This window comes from Notamacropus eugenii, chromosome X, assembly GCF_028372415.1.
Source record: "Notamacropus eugenii isolate mMacEug1 chromosome X, mMacEug1.pri_v2, whole genome shotgun sequence".
Classification (NCBI taxonomy): domain Eukaryota; kingdom Metazoa; phylum Chordata; class Mammalia; order Diprotodontia; family Macropodidae; genus Notamacropus; species Notamacropus eugenii.
The window spans coordinates 21073516-21095881 of record NC_092879.1 but is presented as its reverse complement, the minus strand read 5'-3'; the positions used below and the strand labels follow the sequence as shown (position 1 = coordinate 21095881).

The 22366-nt window shown below is 37.5% G+C and overlaps 1 long non-coding RNA gene across 1 annotated transcript in view; it reads left to right on the top strand.

The window, feature by feature from the left end:
- Positions 1-22366, top strand: part of LOC140516076 (uncharacterized) — a 48687-nt gene that overhangs the window by 1597 nt on the left and 24724 nt on the right. The window contains exon 2 of the long non-coding RNA XR_011971281.1: positions 16-128. This is a non-coding gene — a long non-coding RNA (uncharacterized lncRNA). The remainder of the gene's footprint in view (positions 1-15; positions 129-22366) is intronic.

Genomic DNA, 22366 nt, shown 5'->3' with positions numbered 1-22366 from the left:
TAAATTAAAATTTAGGTCTTGCAACATACAGCCCAGGAGAGGACATGACAACACTGTGGCTTATATGGATAAAAGAAAAATGAAACTCAAAGCACCAACGAAGTAATTCCATGTAGGTCTATAATCAGGTAAGACAGACGATGATGTTATCATGATTGGCAATGAATGTTAGTGTTGTTTAGTAGTTTTTTCAGTCATGTCCAACTCTTTGTGCAATGAATACAGGGTATTTAGTTTTCAAAATAATGTCTTAAGTTGACAGGACTCTCCTTTGTGCTTTAATGTCATCTTATTGTTAAGTTGTTGTCTAACTCTTTGTCCATTTGAAGTTTTCTTGGCAAAGATACTAGCACGGTTTGGCATTTCCTTCTTGAGCTCATTTTGGTCAGATGATGAAATTGACTTGGGACTTGCCCATGGTTGCCCACAGCTAGGGTCTAAGGTAAAATCTGAACTCAGAAAGATGAGTCTTCCTGACTCCAGACCAGGTACTCTATCCACTGAGCCACCAAACTGCCCTTTTTAAGACACACATAATGAATTAAAAGCTAAAAAAAACCCCAAAAAACTTTAAGAAACAAGAGCTTACAATGTCAGAATAGGGTGGGGTCCTAGAACGTAGAATGTGAAGGCTGTAGGAAGATTTGAAATAGAAAATGTCTAGGCTGTATTAACAGGATTTTACTGAGCCAGTCTCTAAAATGAAAATGATGAAACAGCAGGCCAGAGACAAAGTGCCAGTAATCAGGCAGCTCTTTAGTTAATTAGTTTCATTGTGAGGAACAGATTTGCTCATCAGGAATTCTCCTGATCAGAATTCCACCTGGCTGAAGTGAAGGCATATTTTCTACAGAAATCACAAGTGGGAAGGGTGAAGAGAAGGTTGATTACAGACAATCATTTCTAGAGCTTGAGCAGTTTCCTAGGCCAAACCCACAAATGGAAGATAATGCAACAATGCTGGAGTCCTGTGGGAGCAATACTACTTGGGTGGGGGTCATTACTTGGTGGGTCACAGGGCCAGAATTCTGTGATGGGAACAGATTCTACAATCTTTGATTCACTTCACTTTAGGTCCACAGGCAGCGATTGGGAGCATTGTCAAAGTTTGATCATTTCAAGTTGTAAGCTTCTGCTGCAAGCTAGGAAAGGCAATCTGAAAAATTCTAAATGATTAATATATTCATTATACACCATATCAATTATGAAAATCAAGTTTCCCTTCACAGTCGGAGATGTCAAAGACAAGAGTGTGTCAGGTTTAGGAGGGTATTTAGAAGAAGGGATATCATGGAATGGAGAGCCCTTACAACATGAAAAGTAAGAAGTAAGGGAGGCTGGAATAACATAGTATGTTAGGGGAAAAAAGGGTTCTTGAAATAGAGATATTAGCTAGAGTTTAAGTGCTTTCTGGTTGTCAAAACACTTGGCAAGAATCTTAATATCCTCTCATAAAACTGGTGAGGTAGGTGCCATTATCATCCTTATTTTAGAAGGTCACAAAATTAGTAAATGTCTGAGGGCAAATTTGAATTCAGTTCTTTCTGACTCCAGGGCACGGGCTCTAAGCACTAGTGCTACTCTGCAGAGTAGCAGATTATCTTTTTTCCCCCTCTTTGGTGAAGCAATCAGGGTTAAGTGACTTGCCTAGGGTCACACGGCTATTAAGTGTCAAGTGTCTTTGGCTGGATTTGAACTCTGGTGTTCTCTTAACTCCAAGGTCGGTGTTCTATCCACTGTATCACCTAGCTGCCCCCTAGCAGATTATCTTGAAGACTTGGGGCATTAGAACACCAAAAACTCTGAGCCTCAGTTTCCTCATCTGTGAAATACGGAATAATACTGTTCTTGAGGGTGGGAGAACTAAAGGAGATAGTGATTGTGTAGCCCAGACTTGGATCTCCTCTCTCAAGTTGCACTCAATACTGGCTAATTAGGTTCTCAGAGGGCTTCTCTTTCATCTCCCCAAAGGGGTTTAGAGATAGCCCTGAGGCCTTTATGAAGGGAGGTTTTGGTCAAGGTCCATGATCCCAAACTATGTGCTTCCTCCATGGTTGTCAGTTGAAATAACCTAACTGACTTTAACTTTAAGGAGTGGATATTTATTCCTAAGGTACAGGCAATACTAAAAACTGCCTTTTCTCTTCTTCTCCCAGCATACCCCAGCCCCCATCAAAAAGTCTGTTACATACTTTCCCTCCTCCTACCTCTGGGGTGGTCCATGGGGAAGACTTTTGAGACAGACAAGGATTTTTCTGAACTTTTTATGGGCCCTATCAACCCTACAAGGATTTTGTAATTCGCTACAACATGCAAGGTAAAGAGCTCAAGCACTAATCCTCTGTGATCTATATTTCATCAAGTGGAACAAAGCCACTCTTACCTTTGCTTTGTCATCAGCTTGATTATCCTAATGGAATGTGAAGACCCTTTACCTTTCTGTGTGTCAAACTAGACAGAAGCCAAATACTGATGTGCCCAAGAAAACAAAGAATGTAGACAAGCCTCCCTTGAGAGGCCCTTGTTTTTCATTGTTAAAACAGTGACTGTACTGGTGTCTCAACAAATCCTGCCTCTCATACTTGGTACTTACGACTAGATAGCCTGTGAAGTCCTTTGTAAGACTTCAGTGCCATCCTAGTGTTGGGGTTCACAGGCACCCCAAAATGTTGGGGGTGCACCAGAATGCTGAGGACACATCCTGAAAAGAACTCACTCAGACTGTCTCCAAGTTAAAGAAGGCATTTATTGAGGTGATGCACCCAGCAGGTCCTGTCCCATGTGGGAGACAGCATTTAGCCAGGTTAGGTATTTAGGTCTATATACAGTCTGATGGGATAGTGGGAAGGGAGGGGGAGCAGGACTCAGGAATGCCTGGAATATCAGGTGGTCCAGAGGTGTCTGTCATACAGAGGTCAAGGTCCAGAGGGGCAGAATTCTGTATTGATGTTCAGATGTGGTCACAGTGTGGTTGAGTTATCTTTTTTTTTTTTTCTCCTTACACATTAGTTTAATGGGGAGGGCAGTAACAGAAAATGACTGTTAAAAAAGTTTAAAGGAAACCAAGTATATGATATAATGTACATAAGTGGATGTGTACTTAGAATCAGAAGAAGCATGGCTTAAAATTCCTTTTTGGATACCTAATAGATTTGTAAACAGTTTTAGAGGTTAGTCCCCTAACCTCTCAGAGCCTCAGTTTCCTTACTGGTCAAATAGAAATGATTACATTTCCAGGGAAGGTGTGAGAATCAGCTGACGTAAGGCATGTGCAGCACAGGTTTGGATTTCCTTTCTAATCCCCCTTCATTGTGGCAGGCCAAGCCCCTAGATGGCATCTGCCACATTACTCTTCAGGGTTTAGAAGCAGGCCTGGGTAGGGGGGAGGGGTTATAGCTCATGGGCCCACAAATTGTTTCTCCCATAATGATCAGTTGGTCGGTTCATCTGACTTAATTACTTTTCAGAAAAGGGTATTTACTGCAGTGATAACTGGTATTAAAAAAAAATCCTCCCACCCAAAGTCTGTGACACCCTTTCTTTCTAATGTATGTAGAGCCCTAGAGAAAGGGGGATCAAGCTTTCTTCCAGATGATGTCATATAGGTAATATTTAACAAGCAGAGAAGTATGTCAGTGTCTTGAATAAATACTCCTTGACTTTGTCTGGTGTCTTTGCAGGGTCAGTGGCAGCTTAATGGCCTGTTTGGCTTCCCGGATATGGGGACAAGCATGGGTTGATGTGGTGTTCGCTAGGTATAATGGGTTGTGGGATTGTGTGCTTACTTTCCAAGGAGAACCTCTCAGAAGGCTTAATGTGTGGGAAGTGTGGGTGAAATTTTTGAACTGACTGGAAGAAGTATCCTCAAATGATCTTTGAAGGAGAATGACTGAGGAGACCAGCATGGAATGAAGCACTTAGCTGCTGTTGTCATCCATCCATCTCTACCCCACCTCCATCTCATTTCCAGGCAGGTGATTTCTTCTCTCTGGGACTCAATTCTTTCATCTGAATAATGGGGGTCAAAATACTTGCCCACCCTTCCTCATAAGAATCTTCTTGAGAAAAATGAGTCCCTAAGTTATACGGGCAATGGAGTATAGAAATCTATTTTGTCTTACAGGAAAATTGAGGGGAAGGAGGATGGAAGAAGGGTGGGTAATAGAAGGGAGGACAGACTGGAGGAAGGGGGTGTAGATGGAGTGCATACTGTCCTGGGGTGGGGAGAAAATTTTGAATTCAAATTCTTGTGGAAGTGAATGTTAAGAACTGAAAAATAAATTATATATTAAGAGAAAAATGAGTCCCATGAAAGGTGCTTTGTAATCTCTGTTGCATTTACCCTTGATTCTCAGAGGACCATGACATCAGGAAGGAGATGCCTTGACTTGCAAGTGAACTGGATTTAAGTGAGGCAGGGCTGTGCAAAGTCACCAGCCTCACTTTCTGCTTGGAGTCATCTGGGTCCAGTGGCAAGATATAGATCAGGATGACAAGAGATGCCCCCAGATTCAGTGGGAGATCTTGGACTTTTTCTTTGTAATCATTACAGCACTTCTGGTATTTTGCATACCATGTCTCAACCTTCAGAGACCAGTTTGGGCAGTTTGAGTTCAGCCATGTACTTGGACAGACTTATTAGCATTTGGATAGCAGATGTTCATTGTTGTGTTTTTTTCTTTAATATGTAACTTATTTATTTTTTAGTTCTCAATATTAATTTCCACAAGAATTTGAATTCAAAATTTTCCCCCCCACCCCAGGACAACATGTGCTTCATCCACTTCTTCCTCCAGTCTGTCCTCCCTTCTATTATCCACCCTTTTTCCATTCCCCTTCCCCTCTATTTTCCTGTGGGGTAAAATAGATTTCTATACCACATTGCCTGCACATCTTATTTTCCAGTTGCATCTAAACAATTTTTAATATTCGTTATTAAAGCTTGTGTTTTTTTAATGGCATGATGAATTACATGCTTGTTCTTTCTCCTTTCTTAAGTCTTGTAGCCACAGTTGGGTTTCAGAGCTTCTTATCTGTCCTTTGCTGCTGTCAGCTTCTCTATTCTCCCTCTAGTTTTGCTACCATTTTGTTCCGTATGGGCATTTGAGTATGTGGATGTATGTGCAGATCTCCTGTTCTTTTGCAGTGTCTAGAGATTTATCTCTGGGTTCACCTGACTGCTCAGAACAAAGTAGAGACAACACCCACCTCTCATCTTGGCAGAGACTCCCAACTAGGGGCCTGATAAAGAGCTATCTCACATTAGAGCCAATAATTCAGGATCTAGGGTTTCCTTGGAAACGGACCATTCACCATGGTAACTGGTAATTGGAATCAGCTGATGCTGCTGCCTTCATGGACATTGAGTACTTGCTTAGCAGTGACTCACAATCTGAAGGGCAAGGCTCCTGTCTAGAGACTGATTTAAAAAAAGAAAGAAAGAAAGAAAAGGAAAATCAGGCTTATGGTACAATGTGGAGGAGTGGAGGTCGACTTAGAAGAAACACATGGTTAAAATCCCTTTTCTGACACTTTATAGATTTTTGACCACAGTAAATCCCCTAACCTATCAGATCCCCAATTTCCTCACCTGTCAAATAGGAACAATGACATCTCCAGGGAAGGTGTGAGAATCAAGTGACATAAGGTATGTGCAGCATAGGCTTGGAGTTTTTCTCAATTCCTATTCACCCTGACAGTCCAAGCCCCCCTAGATGGCATCTGCTATATCTTTTCAGGGTTTAGAGGGAGGACTGAGGGGGAGGGTGTCATAGCTCATGGATTCTCCATAATGTTGGGTCAGAATCATTTAGTCCAGTAGACTTAATTACCTTTCAGAAAAGAGTATTTACTTAAGTGATAGAATTAGTATTTAAAAACAAAGCCCTCTCATTCAAAATCTGTGACAAACATATTTTCTGCCCACCACTTAGAGTCCAGGGAAAGGGAAGCTCATGTTTTCTTAAAGATGATTTCTTGTAGCTAATATTAAATGGCAGAGAAACATGTCAGTGACAAATAAAAATCGTTCTTGACTTTGTCTATCTGTGCAAGGCTGATGACAGGACAGTGGCTGCTTGGATATGAGGGCCAGCACGAGCTGATTTGGGGCTGGTTAGCTATAATGGGTTGTATGAATTTGTGCTTACTCAACAAGAACCTTTCAGCTTTGAGATGTCAAATTAACTTTTGTGAAGTCACCTATTCTGCCCCCATCAACTATATACCTGATACATACAGATTTCAAGGTTTCCTGTTGCCCAGATCCCTCCAGTTTCAAAGAATTGAATTTCTCAGGAAATTAATCATAATGAACAGGGGTTTTTTTTTGTTTGTTTTGTTTTTGGGAGGGCAAGGGATAAATCACTTGTAACCTATCAGGATTTTAAAAAAGAAACAATTTTGGAGTCAACATTCATTCATGATATTGGCCAATAGTTTTATTTCCAAGTTTTCTTTTGCTACTTTAAGTATTGGGACTACATTTGCCTCATAAAAGGATTTTGGTGGGTTTCTTTCTCAAATTTTAAGAATATTATGTGAAGAATGAGTACTAAGTGATTTATAAAAGTTTGATAGTGTTCTGTAAATGTCAGGTACAATAATTTGTCATTTTCCTTTTCAGCAATCTAATAGGGGTCACATGGTACCTCAGTTGTGTTAATCTGCATTTCTGATCAATACTGATATAGAAACTTTTTTCTAGATAGTTTTGAATTGTTCTGAAACAACGTGATTATTGACTCGGTTGGGAATTTTATGTTGCTTCATGCACTCTTTAATAGTGGGCTGGTAAATGTTTAACAAAAGCTAGCCAGAAAAAAAGTGTACATAGACACACTGAAGTTTAATCTGCATCCTTAATTTATTCTGTCACTTTCTGAAGTCTAGATAATCCATAAAGCATTAAATCAATCCCAGCTTTTACCATCTGTTAATTTACAGGTGTAAGTATTCATCTTGAAAATTTAACAAGTGACTTTATACCCCTGCCTTCTACCTTATACATTTAAAGGAGCTGGAAAGCAGATTAGCATAAACAAGGTATAGACCAACATCTCACATGCTATACCAAGATGTCAGTGTCTCTGACAAAGGCCTCATTTCTCAAATATATGGAGAAACAGAGTCAAATTTCTAAGAATGTGAGTCATTCCTTGATTATGAACAAAATAGTTTTCAGAACAAGGCTATTGAGGGAACACAGAGATTCTAACAGGACACTCAGTTAACCATTTTCAGTAAGCATGACTGTTTTCCAAGAATTGTCATTTATTCAGGAGTCAAGGCAGATTGTCCCCTCAGGCCAATAAAATTTTAATATAACTGTAAAAATTGAATCTTGTTCTGGTCCTGCTGACCACCCCTCCCCTTGTAGGCAGTGTAATAAGTTTATAAGTAGCCAGTATAAAGGGACAAGACAGGAAATAAGATTGCAAGGGGGAGCCTGGAAGAAACATACAAAAATAGTCTTGAAGATCACAGGAGCATGCTTCACTAATTACATCATATGTTGACCAAAATTCACATCCTGATATGTCCAAAATCAGTGGAAGCTGTCTAGGGGCTGCTTGTCAATATTTCTGCTCCTATGATATTCTAAACCAAATTCAGACCTCCACAACTCTAGACCAGCAGAACATCAAAAAGTGCTGATAAATCTGGATTGATGATTTTGAAGTTTTACTGATAATTTTGAGATGATTTGACTGTTAAAGAACAAGATAGCACACAGAAGTTAGCCTGTTTTCCCCTAAACCCTAAAAACAAAAAGATATCTCGAATTCCTGTCTCCTGAGCAGTCTTCCATTTCCATCTGTTTAATGCTCCTAACTCTAATCCACGGTTCTAAGAGTGATATTCTCTCCCCTCCCCATCCTCTTCCTCACATTGTCTGTTTCCCACCCCGCTGTCTCCCTCGGTACCAGTTTTCACTGTCTCTGCCTTTTTTTTCCTTTTTGCCCCTCTACATTCTGTATTGAAGTATTGTTTCATTTCCTTAGTAACGGGCTTTCCTAAAGAATTCACAAAAACTAGGCATGTCTACCTCCATTTCATAACTTCATAAATTAAAAATTTTCTCTGGAGCAGATAATCCATGACTGGAAGAGGACCTTATTAAGCTTTGAATTATTTGACAGGAGAAATGATGTCCTCACATGTGCACATACTGTCTTAAGAATGTATCTCCCCCTAGATCTATGAAAGGTAATATACTTTCCCATTTTCTTCAGTGAGATCCTCAATATTAAGGTGACATCTATCTAGAATTTATTGTGGAATATGGAGTAACCTTGTTAATCTAATCTGAATTTCTAATTCACTATTTTCTAGTTATTTATCAAAAAAAGCATTCATTCTGAAGTAATTAGTTTTTCAGTTTATCAGGGGTAGGGTATGAGGTTCCAGTGCTGTTCATTCTCCCTTGTCTTGTTTTTTTTCTGTTGAAATCTCTCCATTTCTTAACCAGTCCCAAGTGTTTTGATGACTACTGCTTTATAATATAGCTGTAATTCTGTATATGTGATGGTTTTCATTCTCAGCTTTACATCATTTATTTACCTTTGATATTCTAGGTATTTTTTTAAATTGAGTTTTATTGGTATTTTAATGACTTGTATAAAGTATACCTTTTATTGTCACTGATCTTTAATTCAATTGATAATTTTTTTTCTTAGAGATTTGTCATTTAAATTATGTCGGCATGACCCAACCATGAACAACAAATTATCTTCTAGTTATCAGAGCTGCTGTTTTAAAAAAAAATCTCTTTAAGGGTATCTTGTGATTGAATGTATACAGACATTTTGTAGTGTTTAGCAGACTGATTCCCAAATATTTTATGTACTCTTTTGTTCTGTATGTGGTTGAGGCTACCAGCTGTAAACTATAATCAACTGTATCCCTTCTGACTTACATTTTTCTGCCTCTCCCTCTGGTGCTTTGCACTTAGTAAACATTTAATAAATCTCCCCTCTACCCCCTCCATATATAATTTTACTCATGGTACACACACTGATACTGTCTTCCAGCCCTCTGATTGGAGGTCATAGCCATTAAGTCAAAAACCTTTATCGAAGGAGGGCGTTCAAAACAGGAATTTCCTCCTTTCCTCCTGGATTGTACTGCTGTGCGACTTCTGACTTCACCATGCCCCTGCGCCATGCAGCCACCTCCGTTGTACTTTTGTGCTTTGTCTTCTTCCATTAGATTGTGAGCTTCTTGAAACCAGGAATGATTTTTCTTTTTCTTTTTTCTTTTTTTTTTATCCCTCGCTCAAATCAAAGTCAACTGCAAGTCATGTCATCTCCCTGATGTCATGGTCCTCTTCCAGAAAGAAGGACAAACACAATCCTTATCCCAAACGCTTAGCACAGTGTGTGACATGTAGCAGGCACTTAATAAATGTTTGTTGATATGGCTTGCCTCAATGATTATCATTATCTCTCAGCCTAATTAGTTTCTAATTAGTCTCCCTGTCTAATTAGCTTCCCAGATTTCTTTACTTCCACTCAAAGATGTCTTATTTTCACCACCTTTTCTCCACTTCCTTTCACTCTGAACTTCTGTACTTATGACCAGCTCTTCATCCTTGAATTTCAGTCTAGCCTTGGAATTCACAGCATGGATGTAACTTCCACATTCATGGCCTCTCCCTGTGATTGGCTGGCTCTTTCCAGGGTTTTGGCTAGCCATGTATCATTTCTCTGCAGGTCTCATTCCATGTTTTCTCTACTATGCCAGCTCTACCACAACAGTAATTCAGCTTCTTTTTATCACTTGTGTCATTAGGACATAAGATCCTTGAGGACAGGAACTGTCTTTGTTTTTATATTCCCAATGCTTAGTGGTGCCTGACACACAGAAGTTGTTTAATGAATACATATTGGATGTCCAGTTCTTTGTTTCTAACCTTGACAATTGGAGTTACCTCCTAATTGATATCCCTTCCTAATTTTTCTTTAGTCCGCAATACATCCTTCACTCAGCTCCATAAAGCTTCCAATACTCTATTTCTGTTCTTGTCATTCCCCTGTTCAAATAGATCTAAGGTCTCCCTAGTGCCTCTAGAAGCAAATATAGGCTCCAGTTTTTTGTCACCTAATCACATTTATGTCTTGCCTATGACCATTTGTCTGTTCTTATTGTGTAAGTTCACTTCCAGTACTTTATGACCCAACTAAATTAATCTTCTCATTCTTCACATGACTCTTCATTTCCCATCTATGTGCCTTTCCAAAAGCTGTGCCTCATGTCTAGAATACATTCCTTCCTCACCTCTGCCTCTTTGTCTCTCATTTCCTTCAAAGCTCAGATAACATGTTTCTTCCTACCTCACTGAAGATAAGTTTGACCATGTGCCACTCATTATGTACTGTACTTTTCTCCACCTCCCTCCCCTCCCCCCTTCCCCGTCTCCTTTTAGAAGACTGGTTCCTTTGACTCAATAATTAATATTTTTATACTTGGTCAGATCTTCTCTATTTTAGTGATTCTATATTCCTGTAGGTTCTTTTCCAAAACCTATTTCCCCACCACCTGATTGCTTATTTCCATCCCAGCACAAATCCCAATCAGACACCCTCCATCCCTTCCATTATTTCCTCTCAAATTCCTGTTTCATTGGCAAAAACTTCCCTTTATCCTGAATCTTGGCCTCTCCCACCTAGTAGCTGTAACAAATCCTGACTCCTCACTAATAACATAGCTTCCCTGGGCATCTTATCTGCTGTTGGCTATAACTTAGTCCCTTTTGCTTACAAGTTGAGGCACAGCAGTTTCAATACTCCTTGCTCTCTATTTCTGCTTCCAAGTTCTTTCCCTTAATACATCACTCAGGAACATATCCTCTTTTGAAGTTCATGCTATTCACCTCTAACACCTCCAAAAATCTTGATGATATATCTATAGACCTCTAGGTTACCTTCATTTTTCAATGTATGTGGCTCAAATTTCTTTCTCCTCCCCAACTCCTGCTTTCATCATAGGGAATTTCACTATATATACCCTAAGCACTCAGCTCTTAGCCTGATTATATCCCATGACATATTGTTCCACCCCACCTAAACTACACATAAAGATGGGTCATACCCTTGACTTTGTTATTACCTACAAATAAACAACTTCTATGTATTAACAATCCTTTATCTGACCTTATCATATTAATTTTCCATCTCTCCCCCTTCTTTCCCTTATTCAACATTACTTTTCATCCTCACTCTGACCTTCAACCTAGACCCTTCCATTCTCTCAGGTCATTTCCCCTGCAATAGCCTTTCTTTTCTCCATCTTGACTCAATTCCATTCTATCCTTCTTGAATCCATAGCCAAGGTGAACTCCACACTCAGAGAGAGAGAGAGAGAGAGAGTGAGTGTGTCAATCTTTTGACATACCCACTGTACGTCCTTAACAAGGGTAGTTGGATTTTTAGGTGGCCCCTTACAATGACTTCATGTTCTCATTTCTGATAGACTCTCAATCAAACAGCTTGTCAAGCTTGCACACAAGTTTCTGACCTTTAATCTGACAGTGCTAGATTACAACTCTGATCACCTAAGGCTGTGAAAGCAGAACATCTTCCTTGTTTCCCACGTTACTCAAATGCCTTTTTTCCTTCACTAGTGTGTCACATAATAAGGAGCCTTTACACCTTCCCAAGGCTCTTTCTCCCCTCAAGCAATCCTAATCCATCCTGTCTCTTCCATCAAAACACTCCATCTCTTGTTCCTCTTGTCACTTCTTTTCCAATTCTCCCTGTTTATTGGTTCATTCTTTATCACCTACAAATATATGCATGTCTTCCCATTCTCAAATCCTTGTTTAATTTTCTATCGCCATTATCATCCTATATCTCTTCTACCCTTTTCAGGTAAACTTGAAATGGCCACCTATATTAGGTGCCTGCATTTTTGCTTCTACCACTTTCTCCCTAACCCCTTGTAATCTGTCTTCTGACCTTATCATTCCACCAGAGCTGCACAGCAAGGGTTGAATCAAGTCTTGCACAGAGATTTTTTTTGTTACTTTCAAAGAATTGGTGTCAACCAAAGTAAAGTAAATTTTTTTGTTCAAGTTTGTTTTTTAATGTATTTTTAGTGTTCATTTTATTTGCTTTGAGTTTTATATTCTCTCCCTCCAATCCCTTCCCACATTGATTGAGAAGGTAAGCAAAGAGATAACAAGTACACAGGTAAAATCATGTGCAACATATTTACATATGTAAAAAAATCAAGAAAAATAAAGTGAAAGAATATATTTAAATCTGCACACAGAACTCATCAGTTCTTTCTAGAGATGGATACCATTTTTTATCATGACTCATTTGGAATTGTCTTGGATCGCTACATTGAACAGAGTTGTTAAGTCTTTCCCAGTTAATAAGTGCTACAATATTGCTGCTACTATGTTCAAAGTTATTCTGGTTCTGTTTACTTCACTTTGCATCAGTAAATATTAGTTGTCCTATGTTTTTCAAAACTATCTTGTTCATCATTTCTTATATCACAATTATATACCACAACTTGTTCAGCCATTCCCCAATTAATGTTGTCCTTTCATTTTCCAATTCTTTGCAACCACAAGAAAGAGCTATTATAAATATTCATATATAAAGGTCATTTTCTTTTTTGTATCATTTTTTTTTTTGTAATACAGACCTTATAGTGATATTGCTGGACCCAAGGGTATGCCCACTTCTATAGCCTTTTGGGCATGGTTCCACATTGTTCTCCAGAATGGTTGGTCCATTTCACAACTCTCCCAATATTGCATTAGTGTCCAACTTTTCCCACATCCCCTAAAGAATTCATCATTTTCCCTTATCATGTTAGTTAATCTAATAGATATAAGGTGGTACCTCAGAAATTTTAAATTTGCTTTTTTCTAATTAATAGTGATTGAACCTTTTATATGACTATAGATAGCTTTGATTTCTTCTTCTGAATTTTTTCTGTTCATATCCTTTGATGACTTATCAGTTGGGGAGTTTCTCATATTTTTTTTTAATAAATTTGAATCTATTCCCTATGTAGTTGATAAATTATGCCTTTGTCAAAGAAACTTGCTGCAAAACCTTTCCTTCCATTTTTTGTTTTTTTCTTCTAATCATGGCTGCATTAGTTTAGTTGGTACAAAACCTTTTTAATTCAATGTAATCAAAATTATCCATTTTATTTTCCATCATCCTCTTTCTGATTTGTTCTTCAATTCTTCCCTTATTCATAGATGTAAGAAATAAAATTTTTCATACTACCGTAATTTGCATATGATATCATTCTTTGTCCAAATCACATTTCTATTTTGACTTTGTTTTGATTTACAGTCTCAGATGTTGGTGTATACCTAGTTTACACCAAACTGCTTTCCAGTTTTCTCAGCAATTTTTGTCAGATGGTGAGGTCTTATCCCCAAAGCTTGCATCTTTGGGTTTATCCACCACTAGCTTACTATGGTGATTTACTATTATTTATCATGCACTTAATCTATTCTACTAAAGCACCACTTTATTTCTCAGCCAGCAGCAAATTGTTTTGATGATTGCCACTTTGTGATACAGTTTGAGATCTGGTACTGCTAAGCCATTTTCCTTCACATTTTTTTTCATTGATTCTCTTGCTATTCTATTCATTTTTTGTTCTTCAAGATAAGTTTTGTCATTATTTTTCTAGCTTTATAAACTAATTCTCCTGAAGTTTGATTCATATGACATTGAATATATAAGTTACTTTAGGTAGAATTGCCATTTTCATTATATTGGCTCAGCCTATCAGTGAACAATGACTTTCTCCAGTTGTTTAGGTCTGTCTTTATTGGTGTGAAAAATATTTTTAACTGTGTTCATATAGTTTGTTGGATTGTTTTGGAAAATAGACTCCCACATATTTTATATCACCTACAGTTATTTTAGGGCAATTGATGGTACAAAGATTAACTAAAAAAAAAAACTTTTTAAAAGTACAGAATTGACCACATGAAAAAAAGAGGTACAAAATTAACTAGAGAAAAGAACCCTTTAAAGGATAGTAATAGCTAAATTGAAAAGGAGGTAGAAAAATCATTCCTTAACAATTTGGGCAAGTGGAAGCTGACTCCATGAGAAATCAATAATTGAATAAAAATCCAAACAATGAAAACAGGGAAGAAAATGTGAAATATTTCATTGAAAAAAACCCAATTTACCTGGAAAATAGAGGAGAGATTTTAAGAATTATTATACTACCTGAAAGACAATTAAAAAAATCCTAGAGTCATATTTCAAGAAATTATCAAGAAAAATTTCCCTAGAACCAGTGGATAAAATAGAAATTGAAAGAATCCATCAATCACCTTCTGAAAGAGATCCCAAGATGAAAAAAATCTCAGGAATATTATAACCAAATTACAGATCTCCCAGATCAAGAAGAAAATATTGCAAGCGACCAGCAAGAATCAATTAAAATATGACAGAACAGCCAGAATAGCACAAGGTTTAGTAGCTTCTACCTTAAAAATTTTGAGGGCTTGGAATATAATATTCTGGAGGACAAAGGAGCAAGAATTACAACCAAGAATCACCTACCCAGAAAAACTGAGTATAATCCCTCAGAGGAAAAAAATGAACATTCCATGAAATTGATGAATTTCAAACATTTCTCATGAAAAGACCAGATATGAATAGAAAATTTGACAAACACAAAACTGAATAGAAGCATAAAGCAGTAAATATGAAAGAAATCATAATGAACTCAATGTTAACCTTATTACATTCCTTGTGGGAAGATGATACAAATAACTCCTAAGAACTTTATCATGGTTAGTAGAGTTAGAAGGAGTCTATATAGACAAAAGGCATGTGTGTCCATTATGCTGGTATGTTCTCTAAAAGGAAAACATGAAGAGGCGAGAGAGGGTTACATTCAGAGAAGGGAGAAGAAAGAGGTAGACTGGAGACAATCATCTCACATAATAGAAGCATGCAAGAAAGAGCTTTTACAGTGGAGGGGGTAATTGGGGTAGTGGCAGGCAATATAGAGAAGTAGGAATGGAAAGAGAAGGGATATGGAAGGAGTGATAAAAGGGAGAGAGGAAATTAAGGGAAACAGTGGTCAGAAGCAAAATAGACTTGAGAAGAGAGGGTAAAAAGAGAAGGATCAAGAGAGGAAAATAAGGTGAAGGAAAATATATAGTTATTAATCATAACTATGAATGTGCATAGGATGAACTCACTCATTAATTGGAAGCAAAAAGAAGAACAGATTAGAAACCAAAACCCAACAATATTTCATTTAGAAAACACATACTTTTTAATAATTTATTTTTCCAGTTGCACATATAGAAAGTTTTAAACATTCATTTGTTAAAAAAAAAAAATGATAGTTCCAAATTGTCTCCCTCTGTTCTGCACAAAGAAAGTAAGCAATTTGATATAGATTGTGTAAAGCATATTTCCATATTATTCACGTTGTGAAAGAAGTATATCAAAAAAAAAACATGAAAGAAGTAAAGAAAGTGAAAATAGTATGTTTCAATCTTCATTCAGACTCCATGAGTTCTTTCTCTAGATGTGGATATAATTTTTCATCATGAGTCTTCTGACATTTTCTTGGATCATTGTAATACTGAGAATAGTTAAATCACTCATTGTTGATGATCATTCAACATTACTATTACTGTATACAATATTCTCCTGGTTCTGCTAACTTCACTCAGCCTTAGTTCATGTAAGTCCAGTTTTTTTCTGAAATCTGCCTGCTTGCCATTTATTATAGCATAATAGTATTCCATTACATTCATATACCACAGCTTCTCCAGCCATTCTCCAGTTGATGTCCTTCCTTCAATTTTCAATTCTTTGCCATGACAAAAAGCTGCTATAAAATTTTTTTCTACAAGTAGGCCCTTTGCTCTTTTATGTCTTTGGAGATACAGACTTAGTAGTGGTATTACTGGATCAGAGTATATGCAGTTTAATTGCACTTTGGAGGCAGTTCCAAAATGCTCTCCAGAATGGTTAGATAAGTTCCTAACTCCAACAATAATGCATTAAAGAACCAAATTTCCCACATGCCCTACAATATTTATCATTTTCCTTTTCTGTCATATTAGTCCATCTGCTAGGTGTGAGGTGGTATGTTTAGGGTTGTTTTAATTTGCATTCCTCTCATCAATATGGCTATAGAGCATTTTTTTTCACATGATTATAGATAGTTTTGATTTCTTTGTCTGAAAATTGCTCTCATGTCCTTTCATTATCAGTTGGAGAATGATTTGTGTTCTAATAAATTTGTCTCAGTTCTTTATGTATTTTAGAAGCAAGACTTTTATTAGTCATTTGCTAGAAAAATAATGAATTGTTTCCCAGCTTTCTGCTTCCCTTCTAATCTTGGTTTCATGAGTTATGTTTGGGCAGACACTTTTTAATTTGACATAAAAATTATCCATTTTATGTCTCACAATGCTCTTTCTTGTTTGGCCCTAATTCTTTCCTTCTCTGTAGATCTGATGGGTAAACTATCATTTGCTCCCCTAATTTGCTTATGGTATCAGCCTTTATGTCTAAATCATGTACCCATTTAGACCTTACCTTGTTATTCAGTACAAGATGTTGGTTTATACTTCATTTTTGCCATACTGTTTTCTAGTTTTCCCAGCAGTTTTTGTCTAGAAGCTGGGGTCTTTCAGTTTATTAAACACTATGTTACGGTGGTCATTTGATACTGTGTCTTGTGTATGTAATCTATTCCACTGATCCACCACTTTATTTCTTAGACAGTACAGGATAGTTTTGATGATTGTTGTTTTATAATACAGTTTGAGATTTGATATGGCTGATCTGCCTCCCTTTGCATTTTTTTCATTGATTCCCTTGATACTCTTGACCTTTTGTTCTTACAGGTGAATTTTGTTATTTGTTCTAGCTCTATAAAACAATTTTTGGTAGTTTGATTGGTATGACCCTGAATAAGTATATTAATTTAGGTAGAAATGTCCTTTTTTATTATGTTGACTTAGGCCTATCCATGAGCAACTGACATTTTTCCATTTTTTAAACACTTCATTATCGTCTCCTTTCGTGTATCTTCTGTTTATTGTCCTTGAACTAATTTGTTTTCCTATTGCATTATGATATATAAAGCATATTTTGATTACTCATGCCTTTTTAATATTTCTTTGCAACATCTCTATGCCTTAGTACATGGTTATTGAAAAAAAATTCATGTGGTGCAGAGTATTACATATTTTTTTTTTTGCTGACCCATTTGGAAGATGCCATAAGTCTTTTAACTTATGTTAAATGTTACTCCAGGAATTTATTCAGTTTCATACTTTCCGTTTTGTTTATCTTTCTATTAGACTTACCCAAAACTGATAGAAGGATATTAAAATTTCCTTTCAATATTGTTTTCCCATTTATGTCTTCTTGAAGCTCAGATAATGTTTCCTTGGTGAATTTGGAGGTCAAAGCATTTAGTCATCTAAGTTTATTCCATAAACTGGTTTGTTTTTCTATAGTTCCTTTCAGAATAGTATGGTTCAGTGTATCCTTTTAAAATATTTTAAATCTTTGTTTTTGCTATTTATGATATCATGATGGAAACTTTTACTTATTTATGAATTGATCCATAAAAACATCTTTTATGCCTTCAGTTGTATTTTGGTTATGTCTGATTGTGGTTCTTATTTTTATTTTTTACTGTGTTCCCCATAAGGAACAGATTTTAGGTTTTTGTTAATCTATTTTGTCAGTTGTATTCATTTTATTGGGTTGTTTTATCCAGTCACTTTTATAGTTAAAAGGATTAGGTTTGTATTTTCTTCTAAAAACACTTTAGGTAATATTTTTTCCACTCTTCTGCTATAAACACAGTAGTATGTTTCTTTAATTAGTTTACTTTAATTTTTTTAAGGTTGCCCTTTACTCACCTGTTCTCTTTTCCTCACCTCTGATCTTTGTCTCATTTATTACTTCTTTGTGGTTTTCTTTATTAGTCCTTCTCTCCTACTTTTATCTAGTTATACCTTTGCACCCTCTCTTTTTTCTTTTCAGGTAAAGAAACCAAGACACAAGTCATGATCCATAGCCTAGTTTGGTCAGCAATCAAACTCTAGGGAGAAGATATGTGTGTGTGTGTATGTGTGTGTGTATTTTTTTAAAAAAGGCAAAGTTTGGGAATAAATTTCACAGTTTTTTCCCAGTTCTTTGAAGTACACTCCTCAATTGGAAAGAGCAATTTGTGTCTCTTTTTAAGAATAAATATAATGGTTTTGTGGTCATAATGTGCATGTCAGAAATGCCTTTCAGCTTACTCACCAGCCTCATGATATCATGTTTAAATATGATTTCTGAAAGAAGGTAGCTATATATTCCCCCCTACTGTCACAGAGAACAGGAACAACTATATTTCTAGAACATATCCATGGAAAAATATTTCTAGAATTTGTCGTTTTAATATGGCAAACATTCTTCTCTATTGATAGAGAAAGAAGGGGACTGGGTTGGGGGCAAAGTAAATGTTTACCAGATAAGGAAGGAAAGAGAAAGAAAACATGAAGAACAATGATGAGAAGAGTAAAAAAGGAAGAAGGAGAAAGAATAAAAGGAGAAAAGCAAGTTCTCAATCTCAACCATTATTAAGACTTATTTGAGTTTCTACTCTTCATGAAGTATTCTTTAGATTTCCTAAATGATTCCCTCTAAGTGCCCTAATGATAATAATATTCTTAGCAATTACAGGTGTCCTCCTACGTAGGAATGTAAACAGTTTAACCTTATTAAATCTCTTATGATTTCTATTTCCTTTTTACCTTTCTATAATTCTCTTGAATCTTGTATTAAAAAGTCAAATTTTCTATTCACTTCTGGTCTTTTCATCAATGCTTGAAATTTCTCTATTTCATTAAATATTAATTCATTTCCTTCTGAATTTAGAATACTTTTATGCCCTTCTAGTTAAAAATGTATTGTTCCATCTCAAACCTGTTCCTGATGAAAGTTGGGTTCAAGAACTACCAGCTGCTCCCCTCATCTAATTCCTTTGTGTCAGGTCTTGCATTCCAGTTTATTTATATAAGATAATTACTCTTTTCAACCTATTCCTAAGTGGTTTTAGTTATTAAAATCATATAATACTCAGGTCTTCCTCAGTCTTTCTATGTATGTGTTCGTCCTTCATTGCCAAAGAATACCATGCCATCAGAGAAATAATGACATGACTTGCACTTGACTGTTTTTTGAGTGAGGGAGGGCTGTGCAGGTCACCAGCCTCACTTCTCCTCTAGAGCCATCTGAATCCAGTGACCAGATATTCATCAGGATGCCTGGAGATGACCCAGGATGAGGCAATTATGGTTAAGTGACTTGCCCAAGGTCACACAGCTAGTGAGTGTCTGAGGTGAGATTTGAACTCAGGTCCTCCTGACTCCTGCACTGGTGCTCTATCCATTGCACTACCTAGCTGCCCCACATTTTATATACATTAAAGGTAAGCAGTCTGTCCTTATTGAATCCCCTGTAATTAGTCTTTGATATGTACTTTATATTTCTCTTGGCTCTTATATGTCAGATCTTTTAGTAAGTTTTTTTTTTTTTGTACAAAATCCTGAGTCTGACATTTCATTAAATGTCCTTTTTTTAAAAAAAAATTCAGGATCATGTTTAGCTTTGCCAGGTATGATACTTTTGGCTGGAACTACAGTTCTTTTGCTCTTCCATACAAACAGTTCCAAGACCTGTGGTCTTTTGTTGTTGTTGCTGCTAGGTCTTGCGTGATTCTAATTGTGGCACCACCCTATTTAAATTGTTTTTTCTTGTTGCTTATATTTTATCCTTGAGCAGGGATTTTGGAATTTGATTATGATATTCCTGTGAGCTTTCCCTGTAGGATCTCTTTAAGGTTGTGATTGGTAAATTTTTTTCTATTTCTACTTTCCCATCTTGTTCTAATGCTTCAAGACAATTTTCTTTAACTATGTCTTGTATTATTGTATCAAGATTCCTTATTTTTTTTGACCACAGCTTTTAGGAAGTCCAACTATTCATATGTTTTTTTCCTTGATCTGTTCTGAAGATCAGTTGTTTTACGTATGAGATGTTTCACACTTTCTTCTATTTTCCTTCTTTATAGTTGATTTTATTATTTCTTGATCTCTTATTATTTTGCTGGTTTCCCCTCCCCCAATTCTGACTTTCAGGAAGTCATCTTCTTAATGTATTTAATAGGAATGTATGTGTAGAACCTATATAAAACTGTATGCCATCTCAGGGAGGGAGTAAGGAGGGAGGGGAAAAAAATCTAAGATATACGGAAGTGAATGTAGAACATTGAAAACAAATAAATAATAATAAAAAAGAAGTCATTTTCTTAAGATGGTGGATCTCCTTTTCTAATTGGTTGACTTTCTTTTTATAATATTCTTGTTTTTCTTGGATTGTTTGGGTTTTTTTTTTAATTTTTCCTCAATCTCATTTGATTTTTAAAATCTTTTTAAAGTTCTTCTATGAATTCTTTTTTGACAGGCGATATTTGATATTACTCTTTGGGGTAGAAGAGGATTTCTTTGCTTCAGTGTCTTCCTCTGAAGATGAACCCTGGTCTTCTCTATTCTCATAGTAATTTTCTGTGGTTGGATTCTTTATCCTTTTCCTGTTTTTTTTTCTTTTTTAATTTGCAACTGCGTTTACTTTTTGTAATCACCTCTAGCCCTGGGGTATGGGGTATGGTGCCTCTAGTTTCAGATGCTCCTTCAGTTCTCTTCTTTGTTCTGGAACTGGAACCAAGACCTTCAGGTTCCTGTAAGTGTCCACAGTGAGTGATATCCTCACCCCACTGCTTCTACACTCATTGGGCACGTGCTGGTTCCTTCTTGCTGCTGGTTGTATCTCAGCAGCACAGCTGTATCTGGCATTCTTTGTCAGCAGCAGTTTCCTTGATCTTCCCTGTCTCAAATGCCCAACTCCCCTCACTGTCCTAAGGATAAAAGTTCCTGTGGGTAGGGCCAAGACAACCTCCCAAACCAGTTAACCCCAGGGTTTGCAGCTTGACTGGTGTTATGGAATTCAAAGTTCCTTTCCACTTTTACTGTGTAGACCTAGATGGAAAAGAAATACTAATGTGCCTTTGGAAACAAGGTGTTTGGGCAAAAACTCCCCTGGGAGACCCAGGTTCTATTGAAAAGAACACTGGCTGCAGTGGTATTGATGAGGTTCAGGGACCCCTCAAGCACCATAGATCTGGACAGGGTCATCTAGAAAGAATTCATGGACTCAATCTTTAAGGCAAGTTGGCAAAGGTTTACTTTTATGCTATTCAGTAGGCAAAAGTTCTTAAGGAACTTGTGACCTTAGAGAGGTACAGTTAAAGTTTATATAGGAAAAACTGTAGTAAAACATGTGCCAAGTATGCCAAATAGATAATTCAAGGAAGGATTAGGGAATGGTTAAGGAGTGGTCAGTTCTTAAAGGAAAATGCACTTTTGGGGGGCAGAGCCAAGATGGTGGAATAGAAAGATGCACATACGCTAGCTCTGAACCCACAGCCCATAAAATATCTGTAAAAAAGGTTCTGGAGCAACAAATTCTGGAGCAGTGGAAGCCACAGAACAATGGAGAGGACAAGATTTCTGTTCCAGAGAGACCTGACACGAAAGGTCCGTCACGCCCCAGATTGGGAACCGAGTTCAGCCCTGCCACGGCCACGCGGCACCAAGAAGAGGAGATCCGAGCAGGCTTCAGGGACAGAATCTCCAGCAGCCGCACAGGTCCCTCCACCCACAGGTGACAAGGGTCAGTGAGAGAGTCTTTTTGGGTGGCTGACAGGGGAGTGGGGTGTCCCCATGTGTCGGGTGCCCTCAGGAGGCAGCAGCAGAGGTGGGAGCAGACCAGGGCTTCCCAAGCAGGCAGGAGCCCAGATCCATTGTTGAAGGTCTCTACATAAACCCCCTGAGGGAACTGAGCCCATGAGGCTGCCCTGGCCCCACCTGAGCACCTGAACTTAATCTCACACGGAATAGCAGCCCCACCCATGTCCAAAGCCCTGAGGCTGGGAAGCAGCATTTGAATCTCAGACCCCAAGTGCTGGCTGGGAGGATCTGGAGGTGTGGTGGGGGTGGAAAGAAAACTCAGAAGGCAAGTCACTGGCTGGGAAAATGCCCAGAAAAGGGGGGAAAAATAAGACTATAGAAGGTTACTTTCTTGGTAAACAGGTATTTCCTCCCTTCCTTTCTAATGAGGAAGAACAATGCTTACCATCAAGGAGAGACACAGAAGTCAAGGCTTCTGTATCCCAGCCCACTCAATGGGCTCAGGCCATGGAAGAGCTCAAAAAGGATTTTGAAAATCAAGTTAGAGAGGTGGAGGAAAAACTGGGAAGAGAAATGAGAGACATGCAG